The sequence below is a fragment of the Protopterus annectens genome, chromosome 6.part0, assembly GCF_019279795.1.
Source record: "Protopterus annectens isolate FY-2018-M chromosome 6.part0, PAN1.0, whole genome shotgun sequence".
NCBI classification, from domain to species: domain Eukaryota; kingdom Metazoa; phylum Chordata; order Ceratodontiformes; family Protopteridae; genus Protopterus; species Protopterus annectens.
The window spans coordinates 1,714,370,094-1,714,382,664 of record NC_056737.1 but is presented as its reverse complement, the minus strand read 5'-3'; the positions used below and the strand labels follow the sequence as shown (position 1 = coordinate 1,714,382,664).

The window sequence follows — 12,571 nt, the reverse complement described above, 5'->3', positions numbered from 1 at the left end:
TGTTTGAGGGCTGTTTACCTCCAGGAAACTTGTACTTTTTGTCATTCCTTTAGCTCCCGTGTTCTGCAAGAAAGAAAGAATAAGCTTATACTCAAAGGGCTTCTGAAACCTTCTTTTGAGGAGGCTCTACCAAGTACTTCTTTTTTTCCATTAGATCCCCTTCATCTAAGAGTAACCAGGCTTCAAAATGGCCATCTCCAGCTTTTTCGGCTCAGTTGGAGTCGCAACTAAAATTGGCTAAAACCTCTGATGGATTGACCTCCTCGCCTCCACAGCCCTCGGAACAGACTGAGATCATATACTTGAACTAATCTAGTCCTTCGGCTCCAAGGCGTTGGGAGCCGAAAGAGACTGTTTTTCAGAGCCTGTTCAATGACTTGCTACCGGTCTCCCCTACTTTAAGAGCTCCCATTTTGGAGATCTCACTCACCAATCCTCTCCTCCAGGTACTCTAGGAGCTTATTGGACGATGACGTGGACATGGTGGTACGCAAACTTTCAAAGTCACCGGCGCTGACTAAATTGTTTTCGGCTCCAACCCAGTCCATTCTGGAGCCAGCCACGACCATGACTGTTACATCCACGACGATTCCTTCTCCGAGCTAAGCTGGAACTTCGGAGCCGGAATGCCAGGTACTGCTTGCTGTAGATTGTTCAGTTCCAAGATCCCTTCCGGAGATTTCGGAACCAATCCCTCCTGCTACACTCTCAATGCTGTCAGGAGTGCCTAGGGTCCGAAGCTCTCTAGTTGGCTCTGGGGGGACGCTCTGACCAGAGTTTTCTTGGTTCCGAGTTTACCTTTCGGAGCTTCGGCTTGGCTGAGCTCTCCTCCTATATCAGCCTCGGAGCTGATCTCCTTGGAGCCGAAGATTCCATCTGTTTCCTGTGAACCAGAGGTGTCCTCTGAGCTGGGGGGATCCCGTCAAGCTAATGAGTGTGCTGTCCCTTCTACAGCTCTACACAAGGATACTGGTATTCTTTCCCCCCAAAGCACCGGCATCTGTCTTGGCACCACCCCATCCACAGAACAGCAGAGATCAGAGCCTCAGGGAGCCCCATTGGGCGAGGCCCACTCTTCTGAGACCTTCCCAGAATACCCTTCTGAGGAGGCTCCTCGAAAGAGGACATGGAAGAGGAAGCATATTGACTCTCCTGATGAGTCCATCACCTCTGACACTGAGCTCTAGGAGTCAGAGGTGTCTCCACAGTCGCCCTCAAGGATATCTGTGAAGGAGATATCTTCAGAGATCCATAAACAAAGGCATCTGGAAATCATCAACCATTCTGATGAGGAGTCTGTGTACCTGAAGGCTTTTGGATCTCAACCTTCAGGCTCCTGGGTGTCTCCGCCTTTTGATGAGCTACTGGACTTGGTTAGTTAAAAGGCGTGGGAGTCACCAGACACTATGGAACCAGTCCCTCGGAGGACAAATTAAGTTCTTGTCAGCACCTGTGGAAAATATTTCTCACGAAAGGCGTTCCTGTAGATGCTATGGTGATGGCAGCAGCAGCCACCAAGAAGGAACTCTCTGAAACATCCACCGAACAAGTACACCCAGACGATGGACAGATATGGGAAGTGTGTTTTTTCGTCAGCAACTTTTACCCTTAGATCGCTGAACTATCTTTCCCACTTTATGAGGCTACATAGAGATCTCCTGAAGGAGTTAGGAGATACTTTCCAAGGTTCATTGGCTGCAGGGGTGTCAGAAAAGGTCTCTTCTCAACTATCTACCTTAAATTCCATCGTTAACTTCTCCATGAGACTAATATCCTATGCCGCAGATGGAGCGAGCAGGGCAGCGGGTTCCAGAGTTTCCCTGAGGGGGCACTCCTGGATGCGCTTTTGCAACTTTGCGGAGCCCTTCAGGTCTACCTTTACCAATGCCCCTTTTGGTGGTTCCTCACTTTTTGGACCTAAAGTCAAGGGCACACTCACCAGATGCGAGCAGGAAGGGAAAACTCTCTCTGCCATTGGGGTACGTTTTTCCATTCATTCAAGACCTTATCCTAAAGGTCAGAAGAGTGGAAAAATGTGGTTCAAAAGATTCCATGGAGTTTTTTCAAGACGCACAAGGTGAATCCTTCCCCAGGGGCAGAGGGAGTGGCAATAATGGTAGACGTCCGAGAGGCAGAGGGGGTCTGCAAAACCAGGGAGACCGTGATTCTTTTCACAGCCAGCCCTACTAGCACTCCTGAAAGGAGGCCTGTCTGCTCTACTCTGGAGGGCAGTCGGGGGGGGGGGCATGTTTCTTTGTACCCAGAAGCTTGGCGAGATATCACAAGAGACAAATGGGTACAAAGTATAATATCCAAAGGCTATTCCATTCCCTTTTGCCATCCTGCCCCACAGATCACAACAGTCCCTGTTGTTCCACTCAAAGGGAACAAGCAACTGGTAGAAATTCAAATGTTGCTAGACAAGAGTCGTCCAAGAAGTTCCCACAGATCAAATAGGATTTGGAACTTACTCAAGATTCTTTTTAGTGCCAGAAAGAACAGAGGCCTGGAGATCCATTTTGGATCTCAGAAAGCTAAACGAATCTGTGAAGAAGTCCAAGTTCTGAATGGTGACACTGCAGTTGATTCTTCCCATTATAGGGAAAGACAATTGGATGTGCTCAGTAGACCTCCAGGATGTGTACTACCACATAAAAATGGACAGAGTATCAAGGAATCACTTACGCTTCTGGCTGGGAGCCAGTCATTACCAGTTTCGAGCTCTGCCCTTTGGTCTCACAGCTCCCAGAGTGTTCATGAAATGCATGGCAGTAGTCCCAGCTCACTTGAGATGTCTGGGATTCCAAGTGCTTCCGTATCTAGACTGGCTCCTTACTGCCACCAAGCATCTACTTCAACAGGCGAGGGACACCACTCTTCAAACTTGCTCCCAGTTAGTGATTACAGTCAATTTACAAAAATCTGTCTTGTTGCCCTGTCGACATACTACATTCATAGGCGCAAATTTCGACACCGTCTCCATGATGGCACGACTTCCGCTGGACAGGGTTTCTGTTCTCAGACAACAAATAGTCAGCCTTTTACCCAGAAACAAAGCAAAGGCAAAGATAATTCTGAAACTCCTAGGGACTATGGCCTCAACGATCACCTTAGTTCCCCTAGTCAGAATGCATATGAGAATTCTTTAATGGCTTCTGTTTGCTCAGTGGTCATTACAAGAACTTCTCATGTCTCACCTAGTCAGGATCACAGACTCATTCAAGAGAGATCTCCCATGGTGGCTTCAGTCCGACCAGGTGACCATAGGACGACCCTTTATGTCACAACTGTCTGTAGCTACAGCGACCACAGATGCCTCCCAGGTAGGGTGGAGGGGCATTATCTGGGAAGGACGGTCCAAGGCACATGGCAAGAACACGAGGCCCATCTGCACATCAAGGTTCTAGAGATGAGCGCAGTGCTTCTAGCGTTGCAGGCACTCCAGGACTCTCTTCCACTAGGAACAATTGCAATCCGGTCAGTCGGTCGGTAGTCTGGTACATAAACAAGGAGGAGCCAGATCAGACCCCCTTTGTTGAGAGGCACTGGGAGTATGGCAATGAACAATTTCTTCCCAACGTTTTCTGATAGCGCACATCCCAGGGAAATCCAATGTGATAGCGGACAAGCTCAGCAGGGCGATTTTAATGCCTCATGAGTGGTCTCTGAACCAAAAGAGATCTTCCAAAAATGGGGCCAGCCTTGCTGCGATCCTTTTTGCCACTCCCATGAATACCAAATGCAGCAGCTACTTTGCCCTTATCCCCCATCATTTTAGTATCCTTTCACAAGGCTTCGACCAGGAAGTTATAGGCTAGTAAATGGAAGAGGTTCTCCTACTGGGCACAAGAAAAAAACATTGACCCTTTCTCTGTCCCAATCAGTTCAGTTTTGGAATTTCTTGCGGAACCTTTTCAGCAAGGCTCTGTAGCAGCTACAGTTAAAGACCAACTAGCTGCAATATCCAATTTCCACATAGTGTGACATCAGGTTAGGAGTATATTCACCAAATTGTGTAAAGCGTTTTTAAAAGGCACTTGTTTATTGAGACCTCCCATAAAAGAACCTCTTTCTCTGTGGGATTTGAATTTTGTTCTGACCCACCTAATTTTACCTCCTTTCGAACCCTCGTCATCTTGTGATCTCAAATTCCTTTCTTGGAAAACTATTCTCCTGGTAGCCATTACATCTGCAAGAAGAGTCGCAGAGTTTCAAGGTCTATCAGTCAAGCCACCATACCTGATTTTCCATAGCGCTAGAGTATACCTGCATACTAACCTGTCCTTCGTGCCAAAAGTTTGTTCCTAAACCAATCTAAATCAATCTATTGAGCTCCCAGTGTTTTTTCCCCAATCATAGCAACAAGGCAGAGTATAAACTTCAGCATTTGGATGTGCATAGACGGTGTAGATTTTTATCTGCATAAAACTAAAAATTTCAGAAAAACAGATCAATTGTTAATTTCCTTTTCTGAAGTGAAAAAGGGCATGCCGGGTTCAAAAATTATGCTTTCAAATTGAATCTCAGATTGCATTGCCTTTATATACTCTTCAGATGACAAGAATTTACCATTCAAAGTTTAAGTGCTACTCTACCAGAGCATTAGGGACATCCTCTGCTTGCTTGGCAAGATTGTCAATGGATAGTATTTGTGCTGCTGCTATGTGGGCAACTCCTCATATATTTATTATTCATTACAAAGTGAATTTGGCCTCCAGGGACAAGGCCTCCTTTGGTTCCACTGTGCTCAAAGGTGTTCTTCCCTGAGCCACCCAGGGAAAAGGTGCTAGGGACGCTGTCCCATCCAGTAAGAATGAAGGTGAGATAGGACAACATAACATAAAGAAATTATGTACTTGCCAATAACATTCCATGTTTGTTGTTTTTCTCACCTTTCATTCTTATGACCCTCCCACCTTCCCCCAGCCAAGGACTCCTAGAGGACTTGGAGATGAGGTTTTTCTTTCTTACTAAGGAGCTCCTTTGTAGTTTTTCCTTGTTGTTTCTATACCTGTTGTGTCATTGGTAGTTTTCACAGATGATTTACAGTTGGCAGCAAACAAGATCTGGGGAATTAAACCACTGCATGATAGGATTACCTTCCTGCCACACACCAAGTTAGAGACTTCGAGCTAGTGTATTTGGCCGAGTCAGAGCTGAGGATCGGCTCCGGACCCATCCAGTAAGAATGAATGGCGAGATGGACAAACAAACATGGAACGTTATGGTAAGTACATAACTTCTTTTTCTTGATTGTGTGCATAGTTAACTGATCCATAAAAGGGTGTCAGACTGGTTAAAGCTGCTCACCCATTGGATCCATGCTGAACAGCATCTTTAGGACCATATTGTTTCTTGGATTCCAGTGAAGGTAGATTGTACTTTTGGAAATAATTACTCGAAGCAGATGTTTTGTTTACAGGACAGTAATTTTCAACCGTATCTTCTCTGCCACCTTTGTGTGCAGGTACAGTGCTTGTTTTTTTTCCATGAGGGGGACACAGTGCCTTCTTTTAATAGTGTATTAAATAGGGAACATGATGGCAAGACAAGATGTTTCTTGATCTTGCATATGAACTATGCTGAAGTTCTTGAGACTTGACCTTAGTAAGAGACTTGTGTAAACAACTTCCAGAGATGTAAATGTGTAATGTATTATGCTTCCATCCAAGGGCTTTGCAGCGGGGACTGATTGGTAATTGTTCCTTACAAGCCTTGGGAAATGGGTACTAAAACTGTTTGACCATACAGTTAGTGTCATTGGTTAACTTACTTCTAGACTTTAAGGGGCTGACCTTTGCCTTGTCATTGATTTGGTAGCTGACATATTTGTAGAAGGATTTGTTGTTTTCTGCCCAAAGCGTTTTCAGATCTGCCCCTTTAATAGTCCATTCTTCTCATTGTTTTCTTCCTAGGGTCAGAATCCTGGGGTACAAGAGCCCAGTTCAGAAGGATGGACCTTTTTACTTTGCAACAGGTAAGAAGGTGTGATAGCATCTAAGCAACCCCAGTCCAAACAGATTAACTGCATCATTTCCTTTCATTGTACAGCAAGTCACCTGGGGGCAGTGTTGTCAAAACCCTGATGTTCATCGTGCATACAGCTGCAGTCATCACACTTGGGTTATCCTGCCGTCAGGTCGGCCGAATTCCAAAGTCTAGGTCCGGCATCGGTTGTCGTCGCTTCTTCCCTGACGTCAGTGTGGCAGGGGTATAAAAGAGGCAGCCAACGCCATTTTCTTCAGTCTTTCTTGCCGCGCGGTGCCCGAAGCAGAAGCAGTTCGCAAGTGCCGGTCGGCCAACTCCTGAGATTAACGAAAAGTATTTCGGCCGAAGTCTTCTTTAAAGCTAAGTACCCCGTTGGGGAAACTTTTCTTGCCACAGACCGATGTCAGACAAAGTTAATAATTGCATTTCTTGTGGGAAGCAAATGCCGCATAAGGATTTTCACTCTTACTGTATACCTTGCTTAGGGCCAGACCACGACGTCTCGGCCTGCCGTTTTTGTGCTAGGTTTAACAAGCGCACTATTAAGCGCAGGGTGGAGTTCGCCCTTCATTATTTTGGCAAAAAATTTAATTATATCATGTCGTCGCATATACCGACGCCAGTTTCAGGCAAAAAACGCAAGAATAAGGACAGACATCCGAGGCCTGCACAGAGTACTTAGATCACGCTAAGGCCGACTACCGATTCTCCGGTTCTCAGCAAGGCACCTACGCAGCCCCTGACTACCGATGAAGCTATTTTACCGGCGACTTCAGTACCCGAGGTCGCAGGTTCCTCGGTCTCCATTCCCACTGCAGATACCGACGGCACTCTTGGCGGAGAAACGGAAAGTTTAGCGAGGCCTACCATTTCTGAAGGCGTTTTCAGGCCTACCACCTTCTCTATTAAATCATTCTCTAAATCTAAAGCTCCAGTGAAAATTAAAAAAACAGGGTGCTCAGACCCCCTCTCAAGGCCCCATGCCTAAAAAGCAGATGGTTAAAATGGCTGAGGATTTGTTTACACTCATCAGGGGTTCTCAACCCCCCTCAGACAAAAGACCCAGGTTGGAGGAAGACTTCCCTTCCTCAGACCAGGCTTCTATTACCTCAGACCTTTCTGAGGACCAGGATTACGCCTATTCCCCCATTTGAAGACTCTGATGCTGAGGAGTCTATTCCCTCGGTCTCCCCCCCCCCGAGGACTACTCTTTTGGGGAAACCCCTACATACATTGAGAGAGCACTTCCACTGGGAAGGCCAAGATTACTCAGATTCCAAGAAAAGGCTCAGGGAATTTCTGCTGCTTCCCCAGCATAGGCCCCTGGCTATTCCTCCTGTCTTAGATATTTTGGATGATGTGTACGCAGAAGCCAGTCTTAATCCGGACTCTCTACCTCCTGCCCCTGTTAAACCAGACAGATATTACCGGGTTCCTGATTCTCACCAGTTCCTTTATAAAAGCCCTTCTGCTGACCCAGAAACTATTTCTCAGGGTCCCAAGGGGATTAAGGCCTCTACTGCTAAAAACCCTTTACCTTCAGAGAGAGAGATTCCAGAGCATTAGAAAGGTGGGGGAAAAGGTGTATACATCAGCCACTTTAACCATGAGGGCATTAAACTGTCAATTTCATATGTTAAAGTGCCAGCAGTTCTTGCTATCTCAGCTGAAAAGCAAAATGACACAAACAGAACAACCAGATTTGAAAGAGTTGCAGGATTTGTTGCATGGAGCAGAACAAGTGGGAAAACATACCTTACAGTGTGGTTTTGATGCTTTAGAGGCCTCATGTAGAGCTGCTGTCACGGGGTCTGTCATACGTAGACACGCTTGGCTCAAAGAGCAAACCTTACCAGATCATGTCAAAGCAAAGTTATTAGATGCACCACTACAAAAAGATGTATTGTTCGATGTTAAAGCGGAGGAGGTACTAAAGAAAATGGAGGAAAAAGCGAAATCAATGCAAACAGTTAAAGATTTCTTGCAGGTGCAGCCTCCACGCTTCAGCAGAAACTGGCCTTCAAAAAATTGGTCCGTTCCAGCCACGGACAGACCCCAAAGGGGTAGATACAGCCACCCAAGGGGTAGAGGACAACCTCAAGGATCTTACAGAGCTAGGCAGTGGCAAGCACCAGCCCCAAGAGGTGGAGAAGATAGACCACAGTCATTTAGAAAACAGACGCAATGACTTTCCCCTATGCCTGCCAAACAAAGCAATAATGGCAGCACCTTTGGGCGGAAAACTGGCCTTATTTTCAAAAAAACTGGCACATTGTTACAAAGGACAAATGGATTCTGGATATTATAGACAGAGGCTACAGGTTCCACTTTCACACCCTTCCAAAAATGAGAGGCATGCCAAACCTGCCACAAAATCAATGGGCAGAGGCACAAATTTCCGCTCTCATGGATATGAAAGCAATTCAAGAGGTACCTGCAAAAGAACAAGGTCAAGGTTTTTATTCAAGACTATTTCTGGTACCAAGGAAGGACAAAGATTGGAGACCCATCTTAGACCTATCTATTCTAAACACATATCTAGAGGTACCAAAATTCAAGATGCTCACATTACAGCAGCTTCTTCCCATGCTGGGCAAGGAGTCTTGGCTGGTAACGTTGGACCTCAAGGAGGCATACCTGCATGTCCCTATCAGACAAGATTGCAGAAGATACCTCAGATTTCTTGCAGGTTCAACCCATCAATTCTCTGCATTGCCCTTTGGCTTATCTACTGCACCCAGAGTGTTTACGAAATGCCTGGCATCAGTAATTGCTTTCTGCAGACAACGAGGAATACAAATCTATCCATATCTGGACGACTGCCTGATCCAAGCGCACAGCAAGGACATTCTATTGCAGCATCTGGCGTTTGTAATAAAACTGTTAAACTGCCTGGGGTACACAGTGAACAAAAAGAAATCAAAACTAATACCCTCTCAATAGATAATTTTCCTGGGTGCCAGCTTAAATACAACGGCCCAGATGGCTTACCTCACGCCAGACAAACAAGAGCAACTGTCTCAATACTTCAACAAAATGGCAACTTTAACAAAATGGCAACTTTAACCAGCTAACTGCAAGGAAACTCCTGCAGGCTCTGGGGTTCATGGCATCTGGCATCCTACTAATACCATTTGCAAAGCTGCATATGAGGAAACTACAATGGTACCTAAAAAACTTATGGTCTCAACACAGCCACAGCTTGGAAACAATTTTACCACTCATTCCATGCCTTCAGAAGGAATTTTTGTGGTGGGCTCAAGCATGCAAAAGAAACACGGGTCTCCCTTTCTGTATACCACAAGCAAGTCAAATCACCACAGCAGACGCCTCAGACTACGCCTGGGGAGCACACATGGCAGATCAGTGCATCCAGGGAAAATGGTCCCAAAAACAGATGCACCTACACATCAACCAAAAGGAGATGCTAGCTGTGCAAAATGCTCTTATGACCTTCAAGGACCTACTGCATCCGGGCCAGCTATTAATACGGACAGACAACACCACAGTCATGTGGTACATAAACAAACAGGGAGGGACTCATTCATATACCCCCTGTGCAGGCAAGCTATGACCCTGTGGAACACAGCATCAACTACAGGCACAATTCCTGCCAGGGAAGGAAAACACACTGGCAGACAACTTAAGCAGAAATATGACGGACCCACACGAATGGAAGTTGCATCCTCAAGTCTTCTCAAAGTTAACTCAAGCATGGGGACATCCAGACATAGATCTATTTGCTACCCACAGAAATTACCAGTTGGAAAAATTCTGCTCAAGGACCTATCATCCACAGGCCTGGAAAGTGGACGCACTCTCTTTCAATTGGACAGCATTGACGGTCTATGCCTTCCCGCCTCTACCTCTACTGACCAAAGTCCTATTAAAAACCAGAGTAGAGAGACCACAAATGATTCTCATTGCTCCAGACTGGCCACGACAGCACTGGTATCCTCTCCTAAAGAGCCTGTCACACTCACCACCATGGATCCTACCTCAAGTTCCTCATCTGTTGTTCCAGCACAACTACAAGACCCTTCACAGCCAGCTCAGAACTCTAAATCTAGCTGCATGGAAAATACCTTAATTTGCCAACAGACTCTCCTCTCCAAGGAGGTACAGGATGTCATCTTGGAGGCCAGGAGACCCTCTACTAGAAAAACCTACTCCGCCAAATGGAAACGATTTTGTTCCTGGAATCAAGCAAAGGGCCAGAATCTTTGGGTAATAAATATACCTCAGATTTTACAGTACCTAGCTGAGATGTTAAACAGTGGCCTTTCCTTCTCTTCCATCAAGATCCACGCTTCAGCCATTTCAGCACAATACAATATGGATCCTCCTTTATTCTCACATCCTCTATTAAGGCAGTTCCTCAGAGGGGCAAAAAATATAAAACCCCCACGGAAAGCACCAGCTTGGGACCTCAGCTTCGTATTGGAGAAGCTGACACTGCCTCCTTTTGAGCCGGCTTCTTCAGCAGAGCTACAATACTTGTCGTGGAAAACAGCCTTGCTTCTGGCTATTACCTCAGCACGCAGGGTTTCGGAGCTACAGGCCCTCATGGCTGTGCAACCATTCATCATTTTCCATCAGGACAGGGTTTCCTTACGAACCAACCCTACCTTTATGCCAAAGGTAGTATCCAGTGTGGCTTTGAATCAGACTATTCATTTACCTACCTTTTATCCAAATCCACAGAACAAAGGGGAGAGGCTACTACACTCCTTGGACATTCACAGGCAACTTTGTTATTACTTGGACAGAACAAAGTCATTCAGGAAATCTGAGCAGCTCTTTGTGTCCTATGCTACAGGTGCTCAAGGAAAGGCTATTTCCAAACAGACTATTTCAAAATGGATAGCCCACTGCATACGCTTTTGTTATTCATTTCATGGAAAATTAGTGCCTATATACATCAGATCCCACTCCACCAGGGCTACAGCTACCTCAGCAGCTTTCCTCAGGGGGGGTCCGTACCAAGGACATTTTGGAAGCAGCTACTTGGAGTTCAGTGCACACTTTCACCAAGCACTACCACCTTCCACTATACTCAAAATCTAGAGCGGGCTTTGCCACAGCAGTCCTGCAGGGCATTCTAGCCCATCCTAATTCCGTTTAGTACCAGCCACCCTTACTTAGCTTTGGGATTCTATCCAAGTGTGATGACTGCAGCTGTATGCACGATGAACATAGTACAGTTTTGTACCTACCATAAATGTAGATGTTAGAGTGCGCATACAGCTGCAGTCCATGTTACCCTCCCTCCATCCCCTCTTATGACAGGGCTTATGACAAACACCTTTAACATACAACCTATTTGGGGTATTCCTTTATGGTGTATTTGCTTGCAACTACTGTTTTGATTTATCTACTTATGTATGTTTGCATAACATCATGTATTGCCTTCCTTTCTGGGGGCACCTGACATCTGGGGCAAGAAAAACTGAAGAAAATGGCGTCGGCTGCCTCTTTTATACCCCTGCCGCACTGACGTCAGGGAAGAAGCGACAACAACCGATGCCGGACCTAGACTTTGGAATTCGGCCGACTGAGGACCCGCCTGACGGCAGGATAACCCAAGTGTGATGACTGCAGCTGTATGCGCACTCTAACATCTACATTTATGGTAGGTACAAAACTGTACTTTTAGCAGGGTTGTGGCTGCTTCCATTTCCCATTTATTTCATACATGCCATTGCCACTTTATCATATTTTGACCCTCCAGCAAATATTACTGTTTGGATTATGAAGCAGAGGAGTCTTACTACTTTTAGCTTCAGGACCTGGCCTTCAGCCCCTTTTTCTAACTGCTGGCAACCTTGGAGGCATTTTTTTGGTATTACTTGTGATTTTTTTTTCCTAATAGTGACGCACTGCAAGAAGAACTGCAGATTTCATATGACAGCCATGCATGCCCTCAACTGTAGGGCTTAGCAAATGCAATAATTTTGTCTGTCCAAGCCTTACTGGGAATATTGTATTTCATTCTTGGTGTTTTTTTAGCTCAATATTTCTTGCAGTTTGTCGGATGTTAAGTGCCTTCAGATTTTGGTGAAAGGCTGTATGAAATTTGGAGAAGAGTTGGAAATTTGGAGATGTGTTACTGATTTGGATAAGAAACCAGCCCTGGTAGTCATCCTTTTTGCTTTCAGTTTGAGAATGGAAGAGTTGTACAGTCTGTGTGGAGAGCAGAAGATGTTATCATATTGATCACTACTGCAGTAGTTTTCGGTATATGGGGTGTATCCTGACAAGGATATAACAGCCAGACAGTTTTCAAAGCTTTAGGGCACCTTCTACATGCCCATACTGTCAAACTGTGAAGCTTTCATGGATCAACAGTTAGTTGGCTTTTGCTGTTCTTTTGCTGAACAGATAAGTTCCGCTTGGGAGAAGAAAACTTCCATTTTGTTATTTGTGTTGGTGTTTTAGTTATGATGCGAGTTGTTCATTCTCGCCGTTTATTCTTACACATGGATACGGCGCCGAGCCATCAGCTCCCGAGTCGGCCGCTTTACTAGCTAAATATCTCAGAATAGCTTGAGGCCAGGCCTCTATCCCATGATGCTCTATGTCC

The 12,571-nt window shown here is 45.6% G+C and overlaps 1 protein-coding gene across 2 annotated transcripts in view; it reads left to right on the top strand.

Annotated features, from left to right (window-relative positions):
* MAP3K2 (mitogen-activated protein kinase kinase kinase 2) overlaps positions 1-12,571 on the top strand; it is a 2,021,635-nt gene that overhangs the window by 395,798 nt on the left and 1,613,266 nt on the right. For both annotated transcript variants that reach the window (XM_044075108.1, XM_044075107.1), the window contains exon 3: positions 5,916-5,977. The gene's annotated coding sequence lies outside the window, so the exon portion shown is untranslated. The remainder of the gene's footprint in view (positions 1-5,915; positions 5,978-12,571) is intronic.